Consider the following 5,932-nt stretch of genomic DNA (forward strand, 5'->3'; position numbering starts at 1 on the left):
AAGTGGAAATGACAACGCGGCGGCCGCACTACATCAATACCCACTTGGGCGGGCGGCTCTCCTCTTCTCCTCTGGCTGCCTTGCACACCAGCAACACGGATGAGCTGCTGCTGTAGTACCTGAACACATGAAGTCTATCTCCTCCTGGTCAGGTAGGTCAATCAGAGTGTGTGTGTCAGGTAGGTCAGTGTATGTCAGTGTGTGTCGTGTAGGTCAGTGTATGTATGTCAGGTAGGTCAGTGTAGGTCAGAGTGTGTCGCGTACGTCAGTGTGGGTCAGGTAGGTCAGTGTATGTATGTCGGGTAGGTCAGTGTGGGTCACGTAGGTTAGTGTATGTATGTCGGGTAGGTCAGTGTGGGTCACGTAGGTCATCTTTTTTTCCCACAAATAGAGCTTTATTTTGAAGGCATTTGATTGCCTCTGCAATTTGTATTTTTTTGCGATATAAACGGAAAAATCTAAAATATTGAAAGAAAATTATATTTTCTGCTTTTTGTTATAAGAAAAATCCAATAAACTCAATTTTATTCATACTTTTAGGTCAAGATTTATTCAGCCACATGTCTTTGGTAATGTAATAAGCGTATATTAATTGGTTTGCGCAAATGTTATAGCGTCTGAAAACAATGGTACATTTTCTGGAATTTACGCATCTTTTAGTTTATGACTGCCTATCTCATTTCTTGAGGTGCTAATATGGCATAGTTGACTTCTTTTTTTCCCTTGTTTCCCAAGGTGACCATCTTGGTGTTTGTCAAGAGGGTTGAGGGTGCCAAAAGTGAGTGCCTATGGCAAGATCACCCTGAAAGCATCTGATACTAAGCAGGGGCGGGCCTGGTTAGTACCTAGATGGGAGACCGCCTGGGAATACCCTCTTGAGAAATGCCAAGATTTTGTGGTACCTTGGGGAACCACAAAAAAAGGCGGTCTCCCATCCAGGTACTAAGCAGGCCCATCTCTGCTTAGCCTTCAAGACCAGATGAGATCGGGTGCTTTCAGAGTGGAGTGGCCATAGGCAATCTCTTCTGGCACCCAAAACCCTCTTGAGAAATGCCAAGAAGGTCATCTTGGGAAACCAGAAATAAAAAACAGGTCAACTCCAAAAAAAAAAAACCTACAGCACCTGGTATTCCCAGACGGTCTCCCATGCAGGTACTAACCAGGCCCGACTCTGCTTAGCTTCCAAGATCAGGTGCTTTCAGGGTGATGTGGCTGTAGGCAATCTCTTTGGGCACACTCCACCCTCTTGACAAACGCCAAGATGGTCATCTTGGGAAACAAGGCAAAAAAAAAAAAAAGATGCCTACAGCACATGCTATTCTCAGGCGGTCTCCCATCCAGGTACTGACCAGGGCTGACCCTGTTTAGCCTCTGAGATCAGATGAGATTAGGGCTTTGAGGGTGATGTGGCCTCAGGCAATCTCTTTGGGCACCGTCAACCCTCTTGACAAATGCCAAGATGGTCACAAGGGAAAAAAACAAGTCTAACGCAAAAAAAAAAAAAAAGGAGACTGCAGCTCCTGGTATTCCCAGGCGGTCTCCCCTCCAGATGCTAATCAGGCCCGACCCTGCTTAGCCTCCGAGATAAGACGAGATTTTGAGCTTTCAGGGTGATGAGGCCATAGACAATCTCTTTGGGCACCCTAAACCTCCTTCACAAATGCCAAGATAGTCACCATGGAAAACAAGGAAAAATAAGTAAACGCCAAAAAAAATAAAAATAAAAGAAGCCTATGCTACCTGGTATTCCCAGGCAGTCTCCCATCCAGGTACTAACCAGGTCTGAGCCTGCTTAGCCTCCAAGATTAGACGAGATTGGTCGCTTTCAAGGTGATGTGGCCATAGGAAATCTCTTTGGGTGCCCTCAACCATCTTGACAAATGCCAAGATAATAAACATGGGAAACAAGGGAAAAAAATAAGTCAAGGCCCCCCCCCCCCCGCAAAAAAAAAAAAGGAAGCCTACAGCACCTTGTATTCCCAGGCTGTCTCCCATCCAGGTACTAACCAGGCCATACCCTGCCCATAGGCAATCTCTTTGGGCACCCTCATCCCTCTTGACAAATGCAAAGATGGTCACTAGGCCCGACGCTGCTTAGCCTCCGAGATCAGACGAGATTGGGCGCTTTCACAGTGATATGGCTGTAGGCAATCTCTTTGGGTATCCCCAACCCTCTTTGACAAACGCCAAGATGGTCACCTTGAGAAACAAGGGAAAAAAACAAGTCAAACAAACGGCAAAAAAATAAAAAATGACGGCACCTTGTATTCCCAGGCGGTCTTCCACTCAGGTACTAACCAGGCCCAACCCTGCTTAGCTTCTGAGATCAAACGAGATCGGGTGTGTTCAGGGTGTCGTGGCCATAAGCAATACCTTTGGGCACCCTCAACCCTCTTGACAAGCACCAAGATGGTCACCTAGGGAAAGTAGGGAAAAAAACAAGTAAACGCCAAAAAAAAAAAAAGAAGCAAATGGGACTGGTTATTGCCAGGAGGTCTCACATTTGTTACTAACCAGGGCAGACGCTGCTCAGCCTCTGAGATCAGACAAGATCAGGCACTTTCAGGGTGATGTGGCCATATTAAATCTCTTTCGGCACCCTCAACCCTCTTGAGAAACGCCAAGATGGTCACCTTGGGTAACAAGGGAAAAAAAACAAGTCAACAACAAAAAAAAAGAAACAAACGGAGGAGAAGCGAAAGCATGGAGAACTATTGAAAGATCCCATAATGGAAAGACTGGCCTCCTGGGGGGTTTAATGTTTAGATAGGCTCTGTAAATTGGATTACCAATGGGTGGAATGCCCACTTAGTATCTGTTTTAGCTGACAGAGCTGATACCTGAACCTTTAGGGTACTTAAGCTTAGACCCTTGTTGACCCCCGACTGGAGGAATTCCAGGACCTGAGAGGGTTGCGGAGAAAGGGAATTCCATCCTTTCTGTTGTGCCATGAAGCAGAATCTTCCCCAAACCTTTGAATAGATGGTATTGGTAGTGGCTTTCCTGGCTTGCATCAGGGTTGACTTCATGAGAACAGCCTTGCGCTCTTAGTCTAGCCCTCTCAATCTCCAGGCCATCGGGTGCAATTTCTCTGATGCAGGATGTAAAAATTTACCTTGAGACAGAAGATTCGGAGTTATTGGGAGAGGAACTGGAGGTTGAAGGCTGAGCTGTAAGAGTCGTGAACCACGGCCTCCTCGGCCACAGTGGAATAATCGTAAATACCGTCACCGAGGATCTCCTAAGCCTGGATAGGAACCTCACAATTAACGGAGTTGGAGGGAATATATACCCCAACTTGAAGTTCCATGGGTGAACTAGACAGTCCACTCCCTCCACCGATGGGAATGAACCTCTTGACAGGAATCTGTGGCACTTGGTATTCGTCGGAGTGGCTGCTAAATCTACTTCCGGCGTTCCCCAGATTTCCGTAAGGAGGGAGAAAGTCCGAGGGTTCAACCACCACTCGTTGTTGGATAGCGTTTCTCGACTCAGGCAGTCGGGTAGTATGTTCTGTGCCGCTGGGACATACACTGCTTTTAAACTTGTTAGATGTATCTGAGCCCATTCCAAGATGGGCCGAACTTCTTCCATCAAGGTGGCACTCCTGGTACCCCCTTGCTTCTGAACATAAGACACTGCTACTTGGTTGTCCATTCGAATGAGCACATTCTTGTCCGTCAGAAATGGTGCAAATGCCCTTAAGGCATAAACGGCTTCCCTGAGCTCTAAAATGTTTGAGACCAAACCTTGAGACTGAATATGCCACTGGCCCTGGGCTGCCTGGTCTTGATAGTGGGCCCCCCAACCGCTCTGGCAGGCATCCGAAGTGACTACTTCCGGGTCTGGAGGGACTATCGGTTTGTATTTCCTGAGATTGCTCGGGCGCGTCTACCACCATATTGATTGCTTCACCGATCTGGAGATGAAGATGGGCTGACGCATTGAGACTCCATCCCACTGCCTGAGGAATGAGTTCTGTAAGGTTCTCATGTGTCACTGTGCCCATCGCACCATGGGTATGGTTGCGGACATGGACCCTAGTACACTCAGACAGGCTCTGGCTGGTAAGTGATTCCTTGATAGCAGCTTCTACATTTTCTGTATCAGAGGCCGGATCTTCTCTTGTGGGAGCTGTATCTTGTTTGTTTTGGTGTTTAGATCTGCCCCTAAAAATATCATATTTTGTGTGGGTCGCAGACAGCTCTTTTCCCAATTGATTATCCACCCACTTCTGGAGGGTTGTAAGGAGGATCTCTCGGTGATGAATCAACGTCTCTTGATCCTTTGCTAAAAGTAGGATGTCGTCCAGATAATGGTGGACGCGTAATCCCTTTTCTCTGAGGAAAGCCACCAACGGTAACAATACTTTTGTAAATGTCCTGGGTGCCGAAGAGATGCCGAATGGGAGGCACTGGAATTGGAAATGATGTTGGTTTATGGCTAACCGGAGAAACTTTTGAAAGGCCGGATGAATTGGTATATGCAGATAAGCGTCCGATAAATCTATTGAAAGCATCCAATCGCCCAGATTTATTGCTAGAAGTATGGATTGAAAGTTTTCCATTTTGAAAGCCTCCACTTTGATATCCTTGTTGAGCATCTTGAGGTCTAATACAGGATCCAAATCCCCTGTCTTTTAGCAGAAACAAGGAAGAGTAGAACCCTCTTCCCTTTTGGCATGATGGGACCTCCAGGATCGCTCCCTTTTGTTTCAATTCTGCTACGTACTTTACTAGCAGAATCCTTTGGGGTACTGAGGATGGTACTCTGGTTGCCTGGAAATGATTTGGTGGGAGTCTGTTTTTGAATTTCCACCTGTGTCCGAATCGGATTGTGGACAATGTCCATAAATCCTTTATATGGTCTGACCAGATCTTGGTGAAGTTCCTTCTGTTCCCCTGCCGGGGTGGCCTTAGATTTCTGTATCCTTTGAAAAGAAGGTTTTGTGTTTTTCCAGTCCCTTCTAAATTCCCTACCAGGAGAGTAGGACCTGGACTCTCTATATTTGTCCGGAAGATTACGTCTGTAAACAGGTCCTTTCTGTGTCTTGGGTCTCCTGTCGGAGGGGATCAGGCCTGACTTCCCTCCTGTTACCTTGGATATGGCAGAGTCTAACTTGGCACCGAACAGATTTGCGCCATCATATGGAATTCTGCACCAATTTATTTTTGATGCTGTATCGGCCATCCACGGTTTGAGCTGTTACGGAGGCCAGCATAGCCTTGGCTGAAGATCTTATAATATCTACTGATGCCTCTGCTAGCTTGACTTCTTGCAGAGAGGAAATAATCTTTCCCATTTCAATGCCATCCTGTAGGTCTTTTTCTATTTTAGATGCCCATCCTGAGATGGCTGTGGCCACTGCTGCTGTGGTAATTGCTGGTCTACAGGCTCCCCCAGCCATGGAATATGCCTTCTTCAATTCTAGGTCCATCTTTCGGTCGAGCACATCCCGAAAGGAAACAGCATCCTCGATTGGTAGTGTGACGTGGCGGGTGAGGCACATTAATGAGGAATCGATGATGGGAGCATTAATTAAAGGCTTCACTTTTGACTCTTTTAAAGGGTACATCTTGGCTAATCTGTTTGTAAGACTAGATCTTTTGTCAGACCTCTCCCACTCGTCTTTAATGAGATCCTCCAGCTCCACTATAAATGGGAAGGATAACGGATCTCTTTTTAGGTTTGGAAAATATTTCCGTATTTTCTGAGGTTCCGCCGCATCATCTTGCCAGCCGATTGCTTCTTTAACGCCCTTTGCAAAGGGTTCCACCAGGGAAAAATCAAAGCCCACTGACATCTCCTGACCCTCATCTTCAGAGGAAGATTGTGATGCTTGAGTGAGATGGGGGTCTGCTGAAGATGTACTGGGAGCAGCTCTATCTAATGCTGGTGTTGTTGTTTCCAGTATGGACTCCCGCACTGATTC

The 5,932-nt window shown here is 46.6% G+C and overlaps 2 pseudogenes; both read right to left on the reverse strand.

Annotated features, from left to right (window-relative positions):
* Positions 1 to 1,111: 1,111 nt before the first annotated feature.
* Positions 1,112 to 1,220, reverse strand: LOC143958529 (5S ribosomal RNA; annotated as a pseudogene).
* A 1,029-nt stretch (positions 1,221 to 2,249) lies between these two features.
* Positions 2,250 to 2,368, reverse strand: LOC143958506 (5S ribosomal RNA; annotated as a pseudogene).
* Between the last annotated feature and the right edge of the window lie 3,564 nt (positions 2,369 to 5,932).

The sequence above is a fragment of the Lithobates pipiens genome, unplaced genomic scaffold, assembly GCF_037356315.1.
Source record: "Lithobates pipiens isolate NorthernLeopardFrog02 unplaced genomic scaffold, aLitPip1_a1.2 Scaffold_61, whole genome shotgun sequence".
Taxonomy (NCBI): Eukaryota; Metazoa; Chordata; class Amphibia; order Anura; family Ranidae; genus Lithobates; species Lithobates pipiens.